Source organism: Periplaneta americana, chromosome 14, assembly GCF_040183065.1.
Source record: "Periplaneta americana isolate PAMFEO1 chromosome 14, P.americana_PAMFEO1_priV1, whole genome shotgun sequence".
Lineage (NCBI taxonomy): Eukaryota > Metazoa > Arthropoda > Insecta > Blattodea > Blattidae > Periplaneta > Periplaneta americana.
In genome coordinates this window covers 91,334,473-91,360,364 of record NC_091130.1, presented here as the reverse complement: position 1 = coordinate 91,360,364, position 25,892 = coordinate 91,334,473, and the positions used below count along the sequence as shown (strand labels likewise).

The following is a 25,892-nucleotide window of genomic DNA, read 5'->3' as shown; positions in this document are numbered from 1 at the left end:
CCAGGTTTACAAAATAGCTTCTCGTCACCTGAAAAATATGTGAAGGAGCCAATATCAAAAACATAACATGAACCTGTAATTGAAAAACGTAAACATAATGAGAGTTACTTCATGGATGCTAAAAATTGCCCTCAGTGTGTAATATGTGGCAGAATTTTACCTAATAATTCGATGGCACCTTCAAAATTAGGTCGCCATTTTTAAACAAACCATACTCAGTTTCATGACAAGAATATTGATTTCTTTGATAGAAAACGTCTTGAGTTACTAAATTCACAAAAGTTCTTAGCTCAGTCATCTTATAGTGCAAATGAAAAAGCAACAGAGGCATCTTTCATTGTAAGCTACAGAGTGGCTCAGGCAGGTGAGTCCCACAAAATAGCTGAAAAATTAATAAAACCCTGCGCGATTGACATGGTTAAGTGCATACTCAATGAGAAAGAAGCTAAACAATTATCTTCCGTGCCGCTTTCAAATGACACAGTGGCTCATCGCAATAAAGATATGGCAGCTTACGTCAAGGAAGAATTAAATCGTCGGCTGAGATCATGTCAATTTGCACTAGAGATAGACGAGTCAAGTGATGTAGCAGATCTGGCAGTTGTACTAGTGTTTGTCCGTTAACATTATGAAGGTGCTATTGAAGAAGATATGCTAATACGTAAACCGCTGTCAGCTAATGCAACAGGATCTGAAATTTTCAGACTTGTTAGTGAGTACTTTGAAGAAAATCATATACCCTGGGACAATTGTGTTCATGTCTGCACAGATGGTGCAAAGGCAATGGTTGGGAAAATAGTTGGTGCAGTATCGTGCAAAAAGTCAGTTGCAAAAAATTGCAAGATCAGTCCTTGTATTTTGCACCGTCAAGCTTTGGCCATATCAAAAATTCCAATGTCCCTCAAAAATGTTCTTAACGAAGCAGTAAAAATCGTTAATTTTATCAAGTCCAGAAAACTAAATTCAAGACTCTTGAAAATCATTTGTGACGACATGGGAAGCCTTCATAAATCTCTGCTTCTCTATACAGAAGTGAGATAAGTTTCTCGTGGAAAAACTTTAAGTAGGCTCTTCGAACTTAAGGCTGTGGTGATTGCTTTCTTCATTGATCACCATTTCGAGTTGAACGATCGTTTGAGTGACAATCAATAGCTCTTGAGATTTGCCTATTTAGCAGAATTTTTGTGCTAATATATTCAATGTAGAAAATAAAATCAGGGCTTTCAAGAAAAAATTGCAGCTCTAGATGAGATCTTTAGCCGGCCGTGAATTTGAGAGCTTCCCTGCTTTGAAAGATTTCCGTGAGGAGAACGAAGAAACTCTCCGAGAACTTGATGAAATCAATGAAGAATTTGTGAAGCATTGGGAGAATATGCGCCACGCTGTAGAGCAGTATTTTCCAGAAAAGGAAAGTGAAAACAATTCTCAAAACTTGTGCGTCAAAAATCCATTTGATATCAAAGAAAAAACCTTCTTCCCTCGCTTCTGAAGGATATGAAGCATTACTGGAAGTGACGTCTGATTCATCCCTGCAACCTCGGTTTAAGAATCTCCCTGTGGTGGATTTTTGGCACAGCCTGAGAGGAGAGTACCCAGTTTTATCAAAGAAAGCTATCACAATTCTACTTCCTATTGTAAGTACTTACCTATGTGAAACTGGATTTTCAGTGTATACGTCTATCAAAACTAAATACCGAAACAGACTGGATGCAGAATCGGACATGAGACTTTAGCTTTCCAACATTAAACCCGGTATTAAAGAACTATGCAGGCGTAAACAACAAAAACACTCGTCCCTCTGATCTATTTCAAATAGGGGGGTTTTTTTTTCTGAAAAAAAAAAATAATAAGTACCTGAATTTTAGTGCGAATTTCAAAACAGTGTTAACAATGCGAGTGGACTTAATTTCATTTATACTTGTTATATATTTACTGAAAAAAAAAACATGTTTAATGTTAGTGGTAAAACTAAGCCAGGATTACTAATCTTTGTAATAATAGCAAATATAGTTCAACAATATTATTTATAACTTTTAATGTGTATAATATGTGACATCAATAAAAATGTGTAATGTTAGCGGTAAAATACATTTGGTAATTTAATATACAGTATATATATATATATATATATATATATATATATATATATATATCACTAATATTCCGCTGGGTTCCACAGTTCTATTTTAGCTTTAAAAGGGTTCCATGGAGAGAAAAGTTTGAGAAACGCTGGTTTAAGTGATACGGGAAATCATGATACTTTTTACGTCTTTTCATATATTCTGGATTCAAGATGCGAAAAGTATGATGGGTGAAGAGATGGTAATTTCGTCACCACAAGGCAGTATTTTATCGTTGACGGTACATTTAAGGGCCAAAAAAAGTTATAATCTTAGAAGTTGGTGCATGAGCGGTAAAAAATAAATAAAAGGTCTGAATGAAATTACAACAGAAAGTTTGGTGATTTAATGTCGTAAATCGTGTTTTAGTGTGATGAAAATGTGTTTAGGGGATCATAGATATAGAGATTAGGTAGGAAGTTATAGAATTAAAAAAAAAAGTTTGGAAATTAAGAAGTGGCTAGTTAATAAATATAGTTACCGGTTGAAGTTTACTGTAAAGAAGTAAATCTTCGAAAGTGATGTAGTGAAGTTATAAAAGATGATCTTAGTGATAGTATTTTTCGATGGTTTTTCTTTCTGAGTGTTGATTATGGTTAAGAAATTAATGATCAAACTAAAGTGAGCTAGATACTCATGTCAAGATTTAATAGGATTATAATGACGTGTATTAGGTAGAAAAGAGATCCCAATGAGTATATCCGGGTGGAGTGTTACGAGTTAGATGTAATGTAGAAAGACGGAATTATGTATAAATTTAGTTAGCAAAATTAGAATGATGAAAGGAACGTAAGTGTGTAACGAACAGATGGTGGGCATTTAAGGTCGTTAAGAAGAAATTGACTGTTTGGAGTTGGGTTAATAGCGAGAGTAGATGAGTTATTAGTTTAACAGGCTGTCGAGATTGTAGTTATATTAATAGAAAGTTATGGTGAAACCCGTATACATAAGTTGTGGTACATCATAACTAATATAAATGTTGATGACAAATAAATATCAATCTATATCATATATTCTGGATTCGATTATGCACAGTTTTATTTGATAAGGGCACACTGGAAATCAAGTTTTGCAGTTTTCTCGTCCACCATGCACTTCACTACCTTCATTAATAGTGGTTTCATAAGAGTTTCAGCAAGGGTGAGGTTTATCATCAAGAGTCTGGTCATGACTAACCAAGTACGACGTTTTCAGTGCTTTCTCGTTGTTTGTTTTTACACGAGGTGAAATTTTGTCTGAACTGCATGGAGTTCGTCACTTTTTCTTTCGAAGTAGTCTGCAGTTTTATTTGTGAATTTTTGAATTGAGAAATGCCGTCTAAGCTTGGCAGGGAACATAGAACTATTGGGAATAACTTTGTTACATATCACACACTGTGGACGTTCATCAGCAAACTCAGTGAATCCCATGTTCAAATATAAATCACAATATTTTCGTTTGTTGCTTTCAATACCTCTACACTAGGCATCGTAGACTCGAGACAGGATCATGTTCAACATATTCCGAACTCAATTCCCAGGAATTCGCAGTATCTTCTTTGAAAGTAAGGTTATAGCTGTTGTTATCTCCCTTTGACCGAGCACTGGTTGATGGCTAATGACTTATGTCTTAAGCCACAGTTCCGGTTCAACGAAAATTTAGCTAACACATCTGCTATCAAATTAACATGCATATTTACAGTATATATATATATATATATATATATATATATATATATATATATATATATATATAGGTAACGTAACAGTCAATAGATTGTAGATTCCACGTACCCCGAATAACAAACGCTGCCTGCCCAGTATATAAAAAAATTTAATAAATTTCGAGAATCATTGAGTATCTGGCAAGCAAGAAAGATCGAGATAGTTCCAGTGACGAGTAGATCTAATATTAATGCTTACATGTAGCAAAAGGACGCAAACTACTTTCTCAGAAAGTATTTTTCGCTTGGTGGAAGTAGTTTCTCTTTTCCCGCTAGAGACTAGATGGAATTAGCAATTTTTGTCATCTTCATAACTTCCGCGGACGGAGCCCCTGAGAACCACACTGAGCACACTTTGGGAACCGCTGTCGTAGACAAATCATAGCTTAAGTCTTTTGTGAGAAATTTATTTGGGAGTTCCATTTTTCATTTTAACTCAGATTAGCCTACCATCCTTCATATAGGACACTTTCGTTTTATGGAGAAAGTACGAGTAACTTAGATTTTAAAAGTACCTCCATTTCTTCTATTGGTATCTGTGCTGCATGCTTATTTCCCGCATGTAGTACTTGGTGCCTAGTCGTAAGTACACACGCTCACACACACGCACACACACACACACACACGCGCGCGCGCACGCACGCACACACACACACGAATTACGCACTTGAAAATCAGACCGAATTAGGCTAGTCTCTACACCTGATAGCATCTTGTTCCACGGCAGGGGACTCATCCGTAGAGGCTAGTGAGGCCCACTGCGGTGCACTACTGCCCGTGGGTTTGGACGGGGAGGATCCAGGTAAAATAATCAGTGGATCGGCATGCCTGGATGTTGACGGGGTAAATAGATGCACCGCAGTTACTTTGTTACTTTTGTACATGCATTACTATACTCATTTATTTTGTATTTTGCGCATTTATTATGATAATATGCATTATGATAATCAGGCAGCGAAACAGTGCTCGATGGGAGAGAGGCAGGTTATTTCAGGTTAACTGCATTCTAGAGTCCCTCTAGTGTGTAAAATAGAAGGCGGCGTGGGTCATACCCCGTTGAACTACTGTGCCTTAGTTGTTCCTAAGACGGCTTCCACACAGTTATTTACTGTTAACTTGCTTTGTGTTGCAGTCGATGAACAACTTACTTTATGGGCTAGAAATCACAGAATTTTGTATTAATTTCGAAAAAATCGTGATAAAATATATTTCGCGTTTTATTGCTAATTAGTTGTAAGATTATCGTAATAATTTCATATACATTGGAAAAGAATTTTTACATGTAAATATAACCATGTTACGTAGACTATTAGGCGTCAAAATTCCGATTAAAAAGATTCGATACATCAATTTATTCTACTTATTAAAATTAAACACGATTTTATAACACTGAGGAAAAACATTATTTGTTATGTAACATCTGCTGATTTTATCTGTAGAATGAAAGCATAGCAGAACACAATAGATTATTATTTTCTTTCATTCTGCACTTACGATGACTAACAATTAAATTACTTTGAGAAAACCCTTCCTGTGTCAACATATACACAAGGAACCCAGACACATTTGAACACAGCAGATATAAATAAGGTGAGCCAATGAAATGAGCGATTTTCATATTCGTGCCTTTTCGGTTGTTGTCGGGTATTGTTACATGCAACAATTTATTCTTCATTCGATAGTATTTGTTTATAATGGATCGTTGGACGGGTGAACAACGTGTTTTTTTTACTTGCTTACTTATGGTTTTTAAGGAACCAGGAGGTTCACATAAGCGCGCCTTCCGTTCCTATTCTGAGCAAGATTAATCTAGTCCTTACAATCATATCCCACTTCCCTCAAATCCATTTCTACTGTATATTACTCTCCCATCTACGTCTCGGCCTCTCCAAAGGTCTTTTTCCCTCCAACCTCCCAACTAACACTCTATATGCATTTCTGGATTCGCCCATCGTGCTACATGCCCTGCCCATCTCAAACGTATGGATTTAATACTTCTAATTATGTCATGTGAAGAATATAATACGTGCAGTTCTGCGTTGTGTAACTTTCTCCATTCTCCTGTAACTTCATCCCTTTTAGCCCCAAATATTTTCCTAACCACCTTATTCTCAAACACCCTTAACATTGTTCCTCTCTCAAAGTGAGAGTCCAAGTTTCACAACCATACAGAACAACCGGTAATATAACTGTTTTATAAATTCTAACTTTTAGATTTTTTGAGATCAGACTGAATGACATAAGCTTCTTAACCGAATAATAACAGGCATTTCCCATATTTATTCTGAGTTTAATTATCTCCCGAGGGTAATTTATATTTGTTACTGTTGCTCCAAGATATTTGAATTTTTCTACCTCTTCAAAGGATAAATTCTCAATTTTCATATTTTAATTTCGTACTATGTTCTGGTCACAAGACATAATCATATAACTTAGCCTACTTTGTCTTTTCGGGATTTACTTTTAAACCTATCTCTCTACTTGCTTCAAGTAAAATCCTCGTGTTTTCCCTAATCGTTTGTGAATTTTCTACTAACATATTCACGTCATCCGCATAGACAAGAGCTGACGTAACTCGTTCAATTCCAAACCCTGTCTGTTATCCTGGACTTTCCTAATGACATACTCTAACACAGAGTTAAAAAGTAAAGGTGATAGTGCATCTCCTTGCCTTTGCCCGCAGTGAATTGAAAAGAATCCGACAGAAACTGACCTATATGGACTCTGCTGTACGTTTCACTGAGACATATTTTAATTAATCGAACTTGTTTCTTGGGAATATCAAATACAATAAGAATAACATACAAAAATTCTCTCTTAACTGAATCATATGTATTTTTGGAATCTATAAATAACTTATGTACTGTAACCTTGCACTCCCATTTTTGCTCCAATGTCTGTCGAATACAAAAAAATATGATCAATGGAATGGAATTTAAGTGAGGGGGGCACGAATGGCCCAGCACTTCGACCTGTTGAGATCTATTGCACTATAGCGGTTTCAGAATAAGAAGGCATATGGCCTAAGCCAATTGAGTGCTAGCAGCAGTACGACGTTGTCATATGGTATTGTCGGCACAGCATATCTTGAGGTACTAAGGTGCAACTTCAACATTTTTCCCCCATTACGTGATCACCAGCTGAAATCTAGTGTTTTTGCAGCCCCCAGGTTCACTTCACTACTGGCAACACTTACTTCAACACCCACATGTTCTAGATATCATGATAGTTAGTCATTTTGTAGTTCTTATGTTGGTACACTTGGAATTATTATTCAGGCCTACCCGCTACTCCATTTAAAATTCACTAGATTTATTCAAACGTAATATTGTGCGTGTATTTTATATCGCGATTATAATATATATAATATATTCCGGGAATTGCTAGTTGTACGTGAAGTTACTATTTCCATCACATCACATATTACAACTCTGTGGTGCAATTATTGTTATTATCAGAACTACCGGTATTTTATGTTTCTAGGTAAGTAGAAATTTTGGAGCATTACATTGCAATATTACAATAAATTAACATATTAGAATGTTGTGCTGTTTTAAGATTCACTGTTATTTAGTATGTATTAAGATATTATATTACATAGGCATACTTATATTCTAGAATAGTGAAATTTATAATTAGGCCTACAGATGATTCTGCTGAGGTAAGAGCATTATTTTAACTTTAAAACATTATCCATATAAAAATAAATTATATGATATAACAATTACATTTTTATCATAATATAAGGTATTATCCAGAGAAGCTACATCAAAGAAGGCATGCTTCACTGGCTTATGAGAGATGTATATAGTGATAAACACGTGGTTTATTAGTTTGCTGTTATAAAAACTTCCAACTATCCATTAGAATATACAGGTATCAAATGACTTTTATGTTCAAAGTATTTATAGCTCCAAACTAAAACCATGTGTTATCATCTCACAGAAGTCAGTGGAACAGAGGAAAACAGTGTCTCCTATGGTGCAGTTATTTTGGAGAATTACGTAATATAATTTTACATAACCTTACAAATATTCAGTCTAATGAAAGTGAATAAAATCAACGTTGAAGTTAGGTTAATTGTAGTTCATATTTTAAAATGCAATAATCACTTTATTTTAAGGTTATAACATGTCCAGAAGGAAAGAGTCTGAAGAACTTATAGGCCTACATCAAGAAAGAAAATACTTTCGTTACAGAGCAGCTTACAATAAGCAGTGGTTAATATGTACAGATAATTAAAGGCTGAAGCAGAATAGGAAGATATCTGTCAAACCAAAGCGGTTCTAATAGCAAGAATTGCAAATCTCTTGTAAGTAGGCCTACCTGTTTTTATAGATAATATTATAATTATATGTATACATATAATACATACATATAATACATATATGAATTATAATATTCTAATTATTATTATTATTATTATTATTATTATTGCAGCAGTCCAGTACCTGTTTGTATCACTGAGCGATTATCCCCAGCTTAGTTTGTGCAGTTCATTTTTGAAATGTTAAAAAAATGGACTCCAGAGAATTACAATTTACAAAGAGAGTTCTCTTCAGCCTTAGCCATCTGCACAAGTTGGGAGATGCAAGATATGTCCGAGAAATAGGGATGGGAAGTGTAGTACAGAATGCCATGTGAGTGCAATGACCATTCAGACACTACACAGTAAAGGTGTGCATAAATTGTAAAGAAAGAAATTATTTAGAAAGAAAAAAGAGAACTGTTAATGATAATTTCTTTATAACATAAACGTTTACTCGATAAAAGAGAAATAGTAGCAATTTTTCATAGGGCATTTTGTAAACCTGTACTCATTTGCAAGCATATTCTGGGGTATACATGTAACCAGATTGGTGTAGGCCTACATTTAGAGGTTGGTATACAGAAGGTTAATATACATACTGTACCGTGTGACAAATTACTTTCTATGCTTCCTTATTTATAGAAGTCACTGAAAACCATTATAGTCCATATATTAACATCTTCGTCAATTCGAAGTAAAACAAAACGTTGAAGTATGTATAACGTGGAATATTGCTAATAAACTTATATTTGAATCAGTAATTTCTGAAAGGACTTTATTTCAAAATCTCATCTCCATAAAAATCGCCTTACTGCAGGATTAGGGCCCTCTGAGAAGTGCTGTGAATATTGTGAAGCCTGCATAGATCTGAATAAAATACATGGAATAATGCCCATCATCAGAAAGGCGTATTCAAGTGAGAATATGATAGCGTTCTAAATTGATTTTAGCAAAAAGATTGGATAAAATCCTTTTAGAAATGACTGATTTAATTATAGAGTTACTGTCTAATAAAAAAAAACTATCACATAAATTACTCCAAGCATAAATAGTGCATCCAGTGCTAATGCCCACACGTCACTGAAACAGATGGCAGAATGCGATTATTTTTTAATAGGATTTTATGATAATATACGTTTCCATGACGTACAATAAGTTCAATATAAAAATATTTGATTTTAGGTACTGGCACCATAGATAGCACATTCTTAAGTCTTGGAGAACTTTCACAAATAAACATCAAAGAAAGGTTAATATTTGAGGAGAAAAATTCGCTCTGGCACCGGGGATCGAACCTAGGTCCTTGATTCTACATACCAAGCGCTCTGACTACTGAGCAACGCCGAATTCAATCCACAGCACCAGATGGAACCCTCCTCCTTCAATGTTTCCCTTTGTGGCCTGACTCCAAGTTAGGCATATATGTTGACGTTTATGCCCAATGTCAACTGCCATTATATTAGGAGTGCACTCAGCTGAGTGACTTGTTTCGCCGGGAATCCGCAGTTTAGTGCACAGTAATCTGTACAGACATATGCACTGCAGCTATGAGAATATTATAGACTTATTAATTGTCAATATTACAGATATTATTCTGTAGGACAAATTAATAAGTTTATAATATCAAAGAAAGGGGTAGTATAATGGAAACTCAGGGGTTCTGTAAATTAAATTAAAACTCGCATGTAGGTTTAAACTTCGCTTCATACAATAATTTTATTCATATTTTGCATATTCACTTATTTCTAAGTTACAAACTATTGTACATTCTAAGGACAAAGGGGGAAAAGCCAAACAAAGCATATCAACATAATACAAGAATAAGCAAACGCCATTACAAAAAAAAAAAAAAAAAAATCGTTTAGCACAGAGTGAGAGTATTAATAAAATAAATATAGACCTTTATTTTTCTCCTCATTCCTAAGTTCCATATTCATTTCCGGTTGTAAGTGATGCAAATTAGTAACTTCTGAATGAGTTTCATGCAAAAATACAGACGAGTCAGCAGTAAAATGATCACAAGAAATGAGTGAAGCATTGTAGATTTAGCCCTGCATTGGAAAGAATCCTGCGACCAGATATTTACTCTAACATACAAGCTACATTTATTCAATTTACCTGAAGGGGGTAGGTACAGCTTACAGCAGTAAAATTTTGCAAATATTCAACATTTTTTCCACCATTACTGTATCTTGTACAATTATGAAAATTAGTACGTGTAAAACACTGTCCTTCTACTATATGAAAAAAATAATTTTACGATTGGAAAAAATATTTATATATATATTTTTTTCTAAATTCAAAATGTTGACAGTTCACTGTGCAGTGATAAAGCATTTCCCTCATAACTAAAAAACTATCCAACATTTTGTGATGAAATTTGTTGTGTATTTATGCATGTCATACCTACAATATGATGCAAAATCACATCTCTATCTTTGATAGACTGTCTGATAAAAAATAAATTCATTTAAAGAAGTGGTGAATATAAGTATTTTCTTCTAACACAAAATAAAACAAAATATTATTTATTAAGGAATGTAGTTGAAAGAGCATGATATTGTAAACATGAGTTTCAGCAATGTAATAAAAGAGAAAACATTACACTAAAGTACTACATTTCCAGTATTTGTCCATTGTGCAACTCAAGCCAAGAAATGGATTCGGAACACCTCAAATCTGTGCCTCAGTGGCTGACCATGACAATATTTTTGAAAAATATTGGAGTGCAAGAGGTCAAATGACTTTATTGTCAAATGCCTGGCATTAGAAAACAACATTTCCAGCTTTTCATTAGGCCCTCTTCCTATTCTTTTCTTTCTAATTGTGTTTTCTTAACATTTCCATTTCTAATAATAATTTTGCTTTTTTCAATTCATGGATCAATTCATTAGAGACTTCCAAGCCTAAATTAAAGACTCTGAATTAAATTTCTCTACTAATAACACCTTAATTGCATAGTTATAGACATAAGTGTAACTAAATTGCTTTAGGTAGGTACTTAAACCTCCATCAGGGTATATGTTCCAACTGAGGAACTACAGGTTTGATGAATGATGAATCCAGCAAAAACAAAAAAAAAATAAATAAATAAATAAATAAGTAACCTGTCTTATAAATCAGCAAAACTCTTAACCGACATTAAAATAAGAAAAAGGAACACACACATATGTATAGAATTCACTAAACAACAATGTGAAAATAAAAAGTTGAAAACACTACTAGAGCCCAATATACAGTAATACTAATAGTCCTCAATCTGAAGCAGTTGCCCCATTCAGCTTAGAAACTGGCCACAACTGTCCAGCAGCATATCTCCATCGAATAAACTTGTTACACTCATAACACTGTGTAGCATGCAACAACACAAATATAATAATGAACAAGGAATACTTACTACTCTACACCAAACCCCAGAAAATGATTGGGACAGAAGAATTTCAAGTTCCTATAAACTGCTGGGAAGCTCGCAAGGAAATGAAGTAGACAAGAACTCAAGAAAATTTCACTACTAGTGCTACTATTACCATCACCACCACCATTACCACTACTACTAAGTTACATTTCTAGTTCTTTCATTTGTCCCAGATAATTTTTAACTTTGCCTTTAATAATATTTTATTTCTAATAACAATTTTGTTTTCTGCAATTCATAGAACTTCTCATCACGTTTAATTTTTGGGCTTCATGCTTAGGAGGAACACTTCTTCATACTCTGTCATTCTCGATGATCTTGCAGCAGAGTCCTATGGAAAGACGAAAAAAATGTTAATCATTTGCATATTACTGTACACAAAAGACACTACTTCTTATCAAAACTGTAATTTTTTTTAATTGTCTAAGTTTGGAAATTTATCACATTGTTTGAAATTATCCATTTGGTCCAAACATGCAAGAAAATTTAATTTTCTGCAAAATGTACTATGATTCAAATACATCCCACTTCATATTCCAGATCATAAATTTTAATTGTTATGAAGCACTTATACATTAATTTGTTGGTTGGGTTGGAATAACTGTCATACAATGTATCACTCAATTTCTAGTATTCAAATTAATGTTCCCTTGTTTAACCGTTTCATATTAGTGATACATTGTAATATTATTGTTGCATTTAATATTTATGTCTTAATACTAACTAAACTGTCCTTTATTAAAGAAAAATAGCCATAATTTTTCATCATGTACACAGTTGTAAACTCCCATTCTGACCCAATGGACTGCCTTGAAATAATATACAGTACATTGTATGATTATTATAAACCACAAAAAAAGTAAATTAAAATCATCAGTACCAGTTGCAGAAGACACAGCTCTGCTGGATACATTAAGAAGATTGATTGATTTATAATATTGTAATCATAAATAGGCCTAGCAATATTCTTAGGTATGAATGAGATCTTAAACTTACCTGTTGTTGATTACTGTAGAGACTGTTAACGCCCATTCACCTGGGATTGTGGAGACAGGATTTATTGCAGACATACGTGGGATTGATGATGATGATGGTGCAATACTGACATCCTGAAATAAGCATGTATTAATATTAAATGAAAACGTAAACATAATACTTATTGCATTATACCAGCATTCCAGCTTTGAGATGTGGAACAAGTAAATTAAGCAGATAGCCAAAATATGTTCATTAATACATAGTAAGTATTTAAAACATAATTAAACTAGCCTATGCATCATTTTGCAAAAATGAATATAAAGCAATTTTGTTAATTCTTTTCTAAATTTTTCCTCTTGACCCATCCAAGCTTTAAGATAATACATAAACAGTGAACGTTTTATAACAGCTGAGAATAATAGAGGTTAAATGGAAATCTAATTTGTCTTGTATTATATACACAGGTAAGGTATCCCCGTAACATGCCATGAAGGCACTTGGGGGGCATGGAGGTAGAGCCCCATGCTTTCCATGACCTTGGCACTAGAATGAGGTGGTGTGGTCGGCACCACGCTCTGACACACAGTGTGTTCAATAAATCATAATATTATATTATGGATGTTTTGATTTCTGACATGAAACATCATGTGGGCTACTCAAAGAAAGCCTAAGATGGAAAATCTTTCTTGCACTCCTGTCATTATTCTTAGGGCTTTCTATTGTAACACAATAAGAGGTAATCTATGTTTACATCACCACAACTACAGATTACATAGGCGTATGAGGTTTTGTCTTTTCAGTGCTGTAATAAATATGAGTTTGATATATATTTTATAAATCACTTACTAGCGTTCTATAAACACACAAGATAATGAAATTTTATAGCTGATCATCAATTTGGATACTACAAATTTCTTATGCTTATGTAGGTAATTCTAACCTCAAATAATGCTATTTCTTTTGACGAAGTAGAGAAAAGGATATCTCAGAAATCTCAAGGTGTTCCTACTGTCCTTTAAAATAAGGTCTCAGTTTTGATAATTCTTGTACACAAGATATTAGGCCTACTTTAAGGTATGATTGATAATTGTGTGGGTTGACATCAGATCTTTGTGGCCCAATCCCCTATGAGTATTTACAAAGCCCTATTATCCAAACTGCATTTATGGTAGTTGAGTTTAGGCGTATCTTGCATTTTCACGATTGTTGTGAATTACATTTTACTAGCATTATCAGCTATATTCCTGCAAGATATATTATTTACGTTATATTAATTAGGCTACCAAGTACCTATTCAGAGTAGCCTTAGGTGACATAATCATACCAGAGCCACATTAAACATTTACCATGAAGTAATAGGCCTATCTTACAAAAACATGTCCTAAGAACCAAAAACACATACCTCATATGTTAACATTCCATATCGATTAGTAGGCCTACGTCATCAATTTCGGGAGCAGGGCATCCTCCACCAGTTGTTTTTAGTTATTTCTTCAACTAAAAGTAAATAAATATATACTGAATTAGAATAATTCACTCTTTGAAGTCCAATATTTCATAATAGTTACGTCTAGGCCTAACCTAAAAATATTACGCATAATATTATAACATTTCTACTTACAATTTCGACATTTCTTCTTGTGTAGTCGAATTCCCGCACGCTGCCATGTATATTTCTTGCTTTTTTTTTTACCACAGAAGAAAAAACAAATAGTTTATTGTAGTTTAATAACGCCAATAACCTCACAAATAAACAGAAACGATCCGGAATTGCTTGCGTCTGAGCATGACAATTGCCAGTCTGCACATGCGCAGTAGCATTTTCAGCATCGTGTAACAGTTTCCAAAGCTAATACGCCGACTAATGTAGCCACTGATTAATCGGCGTCTCTGAATCCTGTAAAAGTAACCTGGCTATAACCGGGGCTAGTTTAGAACGCTCGTAGCATGGGCTAGCGCGATGTCTATGAATAGGGCCCTAAGACTTTAAACCTTATTTATTTGCTACTTTTCAAAATTTAATTGTAATATTTAGGTCTTATTTTACATAATAATTTATTATTCATATTAGGTGATCAGATGTCGACATACTGTAAGTCATGAACCTGAAATAGCTGAATCGGTACATTCCATATGTAGGTTAATCTTTCTTTCTTGCAATATTTTCATGTCAGCAGAAACGTTTGCGTAATTTCTATGAAGACTACCGCATACCTGCTTAAAAACAAACTTGACAAGTTGCTTACATAATCAACCTCAATTTAGTTTCATCATTGTGTCGCATGTACTAATTATCGATTCATTGCTATTATGATGACTATTAAATCTATTATAATTGCATTCTTATTGAAATTAAAATATATTAGTTAACCAATTTATAAAGTCAAATTTTCTTCTGAACTTTTACTAATTAATATAGCTATCGGAATACATTAATAACTACCTTAATTCTCTATTTTCAATTTTTTTTTATTATTATTTTAAAAACCTTGACGAAATTCTATCTTCTTTTCAAAACCTGTCTTCTTATCTTATTTAATTAATAATAAGTTTTTCTGATTTTAGGAAAATTTAATCTTTGTTGATGCCTATCTCTTAGTAGGTAGTTTCGTTCAGTATCTATAGTTTTGATTGAATCTACTTTATTTCTGTTAGAGTTTCTATTTGTCATTTTACCTCTTATTAACTGTTCGTCACCTGCTTCTACTTCATCGGTCGGTATCGCACAGCTCCTCCAAATTGTAGCACTTCCTCTCGCGCACCCCGGACTACCAACGGCATGTGGCATTCTTATTAATTGATCTTCACTTGCGCTGACTTTGCCGGTTGATCCACAATCGCTTCTCCTTGTTGTATTTTCACTTGTGCGCCTCAGACTACCCTCACTGGTCATTCTCTCACTCTGTGCCCCAGCTCCCCAAACAGCATCTTCACTGGTTCCAGCCTCTTCTTCCATACTAGGTTTTCCTTCTTCACTCTTCTTTCTTCTAAAGGGGTCTGTGAAGACAGTGTTCTCTAGTTTGCTTAGGTATGCTCTAATATCATTCACTCCCGTAAGCTCATCAATTCTTCTATTTGTTATTTCTGATTCCTTCTGCCCACTTGATGAGTTACTTTTCTTATCAGTCCTCTCTACGCTTCTAGACTTCCTGTTTCGTGATGCACTTCTGTTTACGTGTGGTGTCGATGATGCTCTATTTCCACAAGTCTCTATTTCGTTATTTCTGTTATTGCAGCAACTGAATAAATCCTCAGTGAATTGATTATTTAAGGCCTCTACGTTAACTATGTTTCCGTTTATCTTCATTTTATCTTTTACTAAAGTTGCCCTCAATCCGTTACCTCGAGCTTCTTTTAATATTGGAATTAGTTTCTTTCTTTTCTCTCTAATTTCTTTTGCAAAGTCATTTTCTATGAATATATTTGTGCCTTTGAGTTGACACGTATTGGCAATGATGTGCTCTTTGATAAAGTAACTGTTCAATTTCACAATAATTGGTCTTTTTTTCCGTTACCGACTCTATACGCGTTATTAATCGCACTTATGTCCAAGTTTAGACTGAAATACTTAGTTAATAATTCTAACACTACGAAACCAGTATCAATTCCTTTTTCATGATTGCGCTCTTCAACACCATAAATTACAATGGTATTAATTCTACTATCATTTTCCCATTTAAATCCGGCTATAAGAATATAAGCACATCTGTTTATGTTTAGGCCTAATTCAGTTCTCATATTGAAATTGAAAATTACTTTCTTTTACTTTGTTAAATCAAGTCTATCAAATTAATTTTAATCCTTACGCTTACACCTACCTAGAGGTCCAGGGTTCTATGTTCTATCACTCTGGCCTGTGGCAGTATAAGCCTACGAGTGAAGGTAGTTATATAGAAGTGAATTTGACCGTAACCCAATAATATCGTTAATATATTGAAGGTAAACTTGTATACCAGAAAAACGTATAAAATTTAATGCTGTATATTATTATATAATGCAAGATTTTTAAAATACAAATTGAGTGTTGGAATTATAAAATGTCCTCGTTTCTTGCATGCTTATATTTATTTTAAAAGTGAAATGTAATTAAATTGCTTCATCTTATAATATTTTTAATGCTCTTAAGGAAGAATGTTGTTAATACTCTTCAATTCATCGAAAAAGAGGCAGGAGTGTCTCTGTTTACAATATCAACCAAATATCCCATACGTTTAAGCAATATTTCATCTTATTTCAATTAAAATTGAAAATCGTATTTGTGGTTATTCTCAGCTTTCTTCTTGCTTTCCACGTTCTATTATGGCACTGCTAGCACACTCTAGCTCTACTAATATAGTATATTTAAAATATCGTACGATGAAGTATTACACGATTCTGAATCACATGCCTCTGCAGTCAGATTCTTTGTTTCTGAAAAACTGACACACACTGTATCATAAGCTAGTTCTTTATAAAAACTATATACAGAAAATACGATACTCCTCGCCTGTGAGTGTAGGACTATCCTTTTGCGTATAACTGATGAAATACCAGAGCCACTTGCAATCCCTTCAAGAGACATTGTTACGGTAAGTTACACATCACACAAGAGAAAACAGTCCACGTCTGAATTTGAAAATAAACAGAATCTATCTTCGTTTACAGAGAGGGGCTTCAGAGCAAAATATGTTTTATATTGTAGGTTGGATATCTCTGTTTAGTCTTAAAGCGATAACACGCGACCCAGTTGACATATAATTGCCATTCTTGTACACTTGAATTCAGAATTCATAGCTCTATCGAATTGCATAGCTTAAAATTCATTCCTAGCCGTAAATATTGTGCGCGCAAGAAAGAAACTAATACGCGACGCTTCAGCGAGATTTCGCGACGATTTAACTAGGCAACACCGCTTCACTGTTACTGACTAGTCGAGATAGACCGGCCTCTCCGCCTTATATGCCTTCTTATTCCCAAAGCGCTCTAACCCTCGATATGGAATGAGTTGCGTGCCATAGATCCCCTACGCGCACCAACCCAACCACATGACTCCCTGAAGACCGGTCCCTACAGCCAACAGAAATCCATATACAATTCCTGCTTCGGCAACTTCCCCCAAGGCCCAATCTACAATCCACGGAGGCCGGTCGAGAGAGCCAGTAGTTTCGGGAGGCCGCCTGTGGAGTGATCTGAAAAACCAGAAACGGGATGATGAGGAAAGGATGATGGGGGAGGAAAGGAAGTGGTGAAGATGAGTGGGGTTCCAATCGCCTGATAAAGTTACCTGATATTCATAGTCTATCTATTACACCTAAAACCACACTGATGACACCCAATAATTTCATCTACATATGGAGTTAATCTTCTCAAAATAATATTGGACAAAATTTTGTACGACGTCAACAAAAGTAATATTCCTCGAAAGTTATTACTAGACATCGGATTTTTAGGCACTAAAAATTGCAGTTTTAGGCGCCTAAAATAAGCTCAAAATTTGTAAAATTAGGCTCTATTTTAATGAAAATAGGCATTTTAGGCACATCAAGGTATCATACTTATTTCTTTCACTGAAATTTTTAGTTATACACTAAAATACGCACAAAAAAAGTATGTTTAAACATTAAAAAAGAATACTATATTATATTTATAAACAGAGCTGCACAAATTTAATATATTGAAACTAATGAAATAATTATTATTGATATCATTTTATTTTTTTATTTTATTGGATTATTTTACGACGCTGTATCAACATCTTGGTTATTTAGCGTCTGAATGAGATGAAGGTGATAATGCCAGTGAAATGAATCCGGGGTCCAGCACCTAAAGTTACCCAGCATTTGCTCGCATTGGGTTGAGGGAAAACCCCGGAAAAAACCTCAACCAGGTAACTTGCCCCGACCGGGAATCGAACCGATTATTGATATCAAGGTTACTCATTTTAAGTTATTGAAATTCAGTTCCATGCTCAGACTTTATTATAATTATCTGCACAGTACACCACCAGAATTTCTTCTAAATTCTCCACAGTTAACCTTTGCCTTTTGTCACTGAGAATCATTTTGAAAGCAGGAAAACTTCTTTCAACCGAAACTGATGTGAGAGGCGCAAATTTTAAATTAGGTACAATAGAAACATCAATACTTACTGGAACATTTACACTTTCCCCCGATATCACTCTTGATACTTTTTCCAACAATGAAAATCCTACCTTCTTATTTAATATGTTGTCTCACTTATTTTTAACTTTTTTTCCCAGTTTCGCCCAAAGCAGAATGTATGTTCACTTGAGCTTCCTTTACTATTGCTATTTGGCTACAAAGAGATTGTTTTTCACGTTCTAATTGTTCAATGCTTGCAGGTATGAAAGAAAAGTTTGATGTTATGTAGGCAATATCGTTTTTCACTCGTGAGTCATTCAGACAATCTTTCACTGCTTTCACACACGCTACACTATCAGTTTCAGGTAATTTATCAATAACTGTGACCACTTCTTTAAAATACTCAGAATAATACACCACTGACTGAATCCAGGTTCCCCATCGTGTAACAACCGGCTGAGGTGGGAGTGGGATATCTGGAAAGTTCTCTCTGAATATTGAAATCCTGGATGGGGCTTTACAAAAACATTTTTTTGTGTTAGAAATAAACGAATTGACAAGAGGAAATTCATTCCGGATTGTTTCAGAAACCCTGTGAAGGCCATGTGCTAGACAGGTTACATGCGTGAGGTTAGGATAAAATGTTTTAAAAAGTGGAGCTGCAGCAACCATGTATGAGGCAGCATCAGTACAAAACAACAGAACTTTAGAATCGTCTATATTACCTGAGTATAAAGACTGTAGGCCTTTATTTACAAAATAAGCAATGGCTTGGCTATTCACTTTCGAAAGTTCCTTAACACATACGAGGTGTGGAATCGAAGGTCCATCAGGACTAAGTTTTCCTACTACCATATTTGCTATATATATCTAGTACAAAACAACAGAACTTTAGAATCGTCATATATTACCTGAGTATAAAGACTGTAGGCCTTTATTTACAAAATAAGCAATGGCTTGGCTATTCACTTTCGAAAGTTCCTTAACACATACGAGGTGTGGAATCGAAGGTCCATCAGGACTAAGTTTTCCTACTACCATATTTGCTATATATATCTATTCATAGGATCTGAGGTTTCATCCACAGAGACCCATATGTAAGAATCACCTATATCCTCCCGAATGGAAGCTAAAGTTTCATTGTATATTCTGTCTAAGTAATTTTTTCTTAGGGTCGACTCAGATGGGATATTTTGTTTGCAGTATTTTTGTAAAAACTGTCTTAAAACCGGATTTTCAATACATTCCAGGGAATGTTAGCAGCAACAAACGCTCTGGTTAAATCAGCATAGAAATTGCTGCTGAGATTGGATGAAGTAGGCTGTGTTAGTAAAGTTTGTTGCAGTTGATTTTTCTGCTGAGCTTTAGCCTTATGAGCCGCTCCTTGCACATGCTGCTTTAGGTGGCACTTCTTTTCTTGCGAAATCTAAAAATGTAAAGTAAACTAAATTAAAATAAAATCCTAATTGTTGTATTGCCGTATTTCTATCACAAAGTTAGTGGGTTCGAACAATCAAAATTTTAATGACCTGCAAATACTTTAACTATCGGAATTTAAAAGGTTAAAGTGTAGTGGTCTTAAAAAGAATTATACCTCAGGATAGATCAGTCAATGTATAAATATTATAGGCCTACTCATTAAAATTAATAGAATTTATATATTTCAACTATTGTTACATACCTGTTTGCTACAAATCTTGCAGAATATTATTTTTCCATCATAAGTGAATTCTGAATATTCTGTTAGCCATTGCCGGATCAATGTAGATTTTGCACTTATATTTTTCGGCATTATCGCGTTAAACTTCACAGGAAAACGTCCTACCGCTCAAAACTTCTCAACACAAATAAGGTGAGGGAAAGAGCAACTGTTAACGAGCATTCAAATGAACCGTTGTTATTGAGATTCAATTGGACAAAAATACAAAGTTCCACTTATTGTTGCATTTCCTGGTAGTGTTAACACTAGGAGGGCCATTCTTTTAAATATTTTGTAACGGTTTACCCTACTAATTCGCAGTTTTACGACTTTTCATAAATATTTCAAAAACACTCTTTCTCCAAAAATTGTGATTTTATGACACTCTGAAGGGCAGTACAGCTAATCGGTTTCAGACCGAAAACAGTCATTTTTATAGTATAGTATATCTCTGAATCGGTAGCAGCACATGTTGTGATTGTTGCCTGCTTCAAAACTAAGGTTGGTTCTTTGTCGGCATTTATACCTCCAAACATGTTAAATTCGGTGAAATCTATTGCGAGTGTCGTGAGACTCAAAACATTTTGTTTCCTTTATCAATGGTTTCATGGCCGGTGTGAAGCAAACTTTCCACTTTTTAAATGCCTTAAATTTCGCAGTGAATGCATGTATAAATTATAAAAAGTAAGAGTAAAATGCGAAACTTTACAGTGAGTTAGGCATTTTTAGGCGAATATTAACAAATTAGGCTCTAATAACCGTTTTAGGGCATTTTAGGGCACTATAAAACTCTTTGAATACCTTTCAATTTCCATGAAACACAAATATTAATAATTATTTTTACTTTTCTCCTAAAGAAACAAAATAGGCATTTGCCCTAGAATCCGATGTCTGGTTATTACACTTAGTTTTGTTCCCCTAATTAAAGACTCCTTCCATTGTTCTGGTACAATTTCTTTTCTGCAAATAACATGTACAAGCTCATAAATTTTGTTAGATAATGCGCTTCCAACGTGCTTTTGATATTAAGCATATTACAAAAATAACGATAGTTTCATTGCTTCACAACAGCTATTTCGACGTCATTACAATATTCATTGTAATATCCGATACCAGTGGCGGCTCATACATATTTAATGCATAGTGCCAAAATCAGTGGTATATCCAGGGTACCCTAAGGGGGAGGGTAACTCTTTTTCCTACTATAAGCAATGATAATGATAATAATAATAATAATAATAATAATAATAATAATAATAATAATAATAATAATAATAATTAGAGACGAGAATTCCATGCAAATGCATGTTTTTATAGGAACATAGGACATAGCTCTTACTTAGTACTTATCCATTTCATTACTTGCCGGTTCCAAATATGTGTACTTTTCCCGTGCATATTTGCATGTTTTCGACTTTCTAGGGATAAAAACATGCATAATGCATATTTAGGTAATTTTTAGCTTAATAATGCATATAATATACATTAAATTCAGTTTAAATGCATGTTTTAATGGTTTTGTGTGGACACCTTAGTTTCTCGATTTTATGTCCCATATTTTAGCTTCAGAAATCAGGATTGAAGGAAAAAAAAACAAAAAACTAAATAACAGAAAAATTGAATAAAATGTTAAGATTTTCTCAATAAGGTGTTAGAGGACCTTTCTCTGGACGGAAGTCCACTTTTACAACACTCTACCGACGACCCTCTATACACTGCGTGTCATAAATTTATTACGTTGGATATTTTGAGAATAAGAGAAGAAATATAGAGGGTTCAAGGAAATTGCCGACAAATAATTTAGGTCAAAAGCATCCTCTTCCAGGGAGGTTGTAAATTCTCTTCCTTTTCTAGTACTAGTAGCAATTTAGATTCTTCTAAAATTGGAATCACCGTTAAACTGTGTTTGCAGTGTGTGAATGTCGTAAGTTGTTAATGTGCTTGTTTATTCTGTTTGCGCGTGTTAATGTGGTTCTAATATGTTTCCAATTTAAAGATTCCAAAAGTGTACTCTTTGCACAGTGGATTACTGTAAAGGAAAAGATTTTATTAGGTCAGATGAGGATGTCGTATTTTGCGACTGTTGGAGTAAAGAGTAAAGCAATGCTGTTCTGTTTCCGAATATTTTATATGACAATTGTTCTTTGTAAAAAAATTATAAAACTTCTTCAAAATAATTATTAAATTACGATGTCCGTTTTTAAATTGTATCTAAGTAGCCGTAAGGTCTATTATAATTTCAGATGAAATGTACTAAAAAATTTCAAGTCGACCAGCATGTCGCATCTGTTTCACATATTGCAAGAATGCAACAAAAGAAATAATCTTCAAAGAATTTCATAGATCCCTCAGTTATGCCCGTGGGAAAGTGGATGTAGCGGCGAAAAACAAATTGGACAGAGTCCTAAATGCTAACCCGGGCTGCGGATTCTTTTGTTCAGTGGAGAAGGTTATTTGTGGCGAAAACTTGAATGAAGAATTTGACCTGACACTGTCACAAATATGTTCATTCAAGTTTAAACCCGTAACTTCTTGCAATATAGAGACAAGTGCAGGAACCTCACAGAAACCAATTTAAAAATGTTATTAGGTTTTTAACTGTGCAAAAAAAGTGAAGTGAAATAAGACATTTGGAAACAAAAATAAAAGTGCATATTTTAATGTATTTTTCGCTTGATCATACATATTTCATAGTTTGATAGTGCATGAATGCGTGCATATTTTGGGATTTTATAGTGCATAAAATTCTCGTCTCTAATAATAATAATAATAATAATAATAATAATAATAATAATAATCACTCACCAAATTTATACAACTGGAGCACTTGAGCACTTTTGTTGACCAGGTTAATATGCGCGATAGATAAAACCCATTCGCCTATTCTTCTGACTTGAAAATAAATCCATCATTTTTTTGTTGAAGTTGTCTATTTTGCAAACAAAACTCCTCAGATTCATCGTGCCCTCTTAGTGCTAAATCTAGTGCCCCACAAAATCGTATACAATTTATTATTAAATTTAACACATATCTGTTTTTATCAACTTGCTCATTGTGTTTTGCAATCGCGAGTCTGTAGTGTGAATTTAACTGATTTTCAGTGTTCACTTTACCCAGCATAGACACGTTATTCATATTAACCTTTGACTTATGATGTGTTTTTGTTTTACCCCATAAGTGTACTAAATCTGTCACACCCACTTTTGACCAGCTAAGTTCACCTCCGAACAGAACACACGGGAAAAAGAAGAACGCATTTTTCACATCACATCCACACAACCAGTTGTTTTTTAAATAAATATCTGGGTTGAATTTGCGAGATCTGTTAACTTTAGCACTTTGCTGCTTTTGATGAATATTTAAGTGCGGTGTTGGTCTACCTAATTCTTTAACACGAAGTTTGTTTTCATATGTTAATGTTGAAAACTGAGATTTCAATAAAGCGCCAACCGAATTCATTTTTTAACAGTACACAACACGATAACACGACCACTATTACGATGACAACCTCACGACTTAACACGTTCACGCTACACTTGGTACTGTTGGTAGAAATAATAAAGTGAAAACTTTCTCAAGCCAAGTTTTCAAGAAACCGGGAGAGATTTTATTATCTTATTGTTGCAGTCTTCGCTAAGAAACTTGTTCCGACAAAGCGGAAGGACAGACAGAGCGCGAGGTAGTAAGGGATCGGCGTAGTAAATGGGGATGTATACAGTTTTACAAGCATTGCAAAAGCCAGCGGCAATTTGTGCCTGGTACATTTCAGATCATGCTTTTAGATGCTGAAAAGGACGAGCGAACATGAAGACTGCGCGCGCATCCCATTATATTTCTTATGGGATGTAGTGCCTGGCACAGATCCATCCTCCAAACACTGGTTACAACGTGTTTCGCTGCAAAGATCATATTGACGGTAGAGTTTGTGTAAGTGTAACTTGTTTCTCTCAGGTTTTGAGCGGAAAATATGAATTCTCCTTTTCCTTCTGTATTCTGGTAGTGCCATGGCACAACGGCACTACCTCTAAAGCCGCCCCTGTCCGATACTATCAGCCCATGCAATAAAAATCTGCATTCAGAACTTTGAAGTAACTGGTTCTGCGTTAAAGAAGAATTCTCAAGGTAAGCAAAGATATGTACGTACCCCAGAAAACATCAACGCCGCAAGAGTTGCTATGATCCGTAGTCTTAAACATTCTGCTCGTCGTCATGCAATTTCACTTGGCTTGTCAAATACCAGAATACGAAGAATTCTTCATATGGACTTTCACATGCATCCGTACAAAATTCAAGTAGTGCGGATATTAAAAGATGCTGATAAAGTAAACCGCATGACTTTTTACCAACAATTCTTGGATCTAAATACTAACGAAGGCATTATCCACAATATGCTGATGAGTGATGCTCATTTTCATCTCTCTGGATACGTCAATAAATAGAACTTTCGATCTAACACTTATGAAATGCATGAGGAACCATTACACAGTGTCAAAGTTCCAGTTTGGTGTGCAATAGCGTCATTTGGAATCATCGGTCCTTATTTCTTTGAGAACGATAATAGGACAACTGTTACTATAACATTACAGCGATATGTCCGAAAGATTCAAGAATTTTTTTCTCCACAAAGTCCCAATAATCCTCTCATCAATAGACACACGTGGTTTCAACAGGTGGTGCGACCAGTCACACGGCTAGACTTAGATTTCAAGAATGCGTGCAACGAAATGGGTCCCACCTGAGGGATGTAAGGTTCAGAAAATAAGAATTTCATGAGGTATAGATAAATGCTATTGTGTATACTTTAAATGTAAAGTGAAAGTTTCGTTTCAAATTAATCATTGCAATAATTATATAATAATTAATAATAATATAATATAATAATTATATAATAATTATTGAAGTTTTAAAATCGCCCATTTCGTTGGCTCACCTTGTATAATAAATATTGGAAGTGATGGATGATTTTTTTCTTTCAAATTAAGAAATGCTATAGTACTGCAATCAGTAATTTTTATATCCATGAAGTAATTTATTATTTTAACCCTTTCTGTGAGTGCATTAATATTATCAACATTTATCTGTATAATATTTGTTGAGCTGAATATTTCATTTAAATTTACAAACAATGAATATGAACCATGTAACTCGTATTTTTCAGTTTTCTGATTCACTAATTTACTGACCTGTTTAAATAATTATATACAATAATAATCATATAATAATTATTTTATACAATAATTATATACAATAAAATTGTAGAGTTATCCCTTTTCATCAATGTACATTTAAATTAAACATAATTTTTAGTCCAAATTGAAATGGTTAATTAATCTGTCTACCAATTCCCCTACATTACCACAAATTACTTTATTCATTCCACATTTCAGGTCATTTACTTTTGGTCTCCCGATCCTATGGAAATTATAACTATGCGAATCTGGATTCCAGGTTTAGCTTCCTGCAAAGCTGATTTGTTCCGGCACTGGGTATCGAACCTGGAACCTTTGGCTAAGCGCGTCAACGCTCTATCACTGAATTATCCTGGAACTACACCAGATACAGGACCAATTCTTCCCTTTATGTCCACAT

At 34.3% G+C, this 25,892-nt stretch overlaps 2 long non-coding RNA genes across 2 annotated transcripts in view; one reads left to right on the top strand and one right to left on the bottom strand.

Annotated features, from left to right (window-relative positions):
- The first annotated feature begins 6,861 nt into the window (after nt 1-6,861).
- LOC138713564 (uncharacterized) lies at nt 6,862-9,131 on the top strand. Its single transcript, XR_011335917.1, has 3 exons — nt 6,862-7,305; nt 7,946-8,134; nt 8,263-9,131. It is a non-coding gene; the product is annotated as an uncharacterized lncRNA (long non-coding RNA).
- Nucleotides 9,132-10,013: 882 nt separating this feature from the next.
- The window catches only part of LOC138713562 (uncharacterized), a 266,726-nt gene continuing 250,847 nt past the window's right edge, over nt 10,014-25,892 (bottom strand). Inside the window, exons 2-4 of the long non-coding RNA XR_011335916.1 lie at nt 13,927-14,502; nt 12,543-12,655; nt 10,014-11,877 (exon numbers count right to left, since the gene is read on the bottom strand). This is a non-coding gene — a long non-coding RNA (uncharacterized lncRNA). The remainder of the gene's footprint in view (nt 11,878-12,542; nt 12,656-13,926; nt 14,503-25,892) is intronic.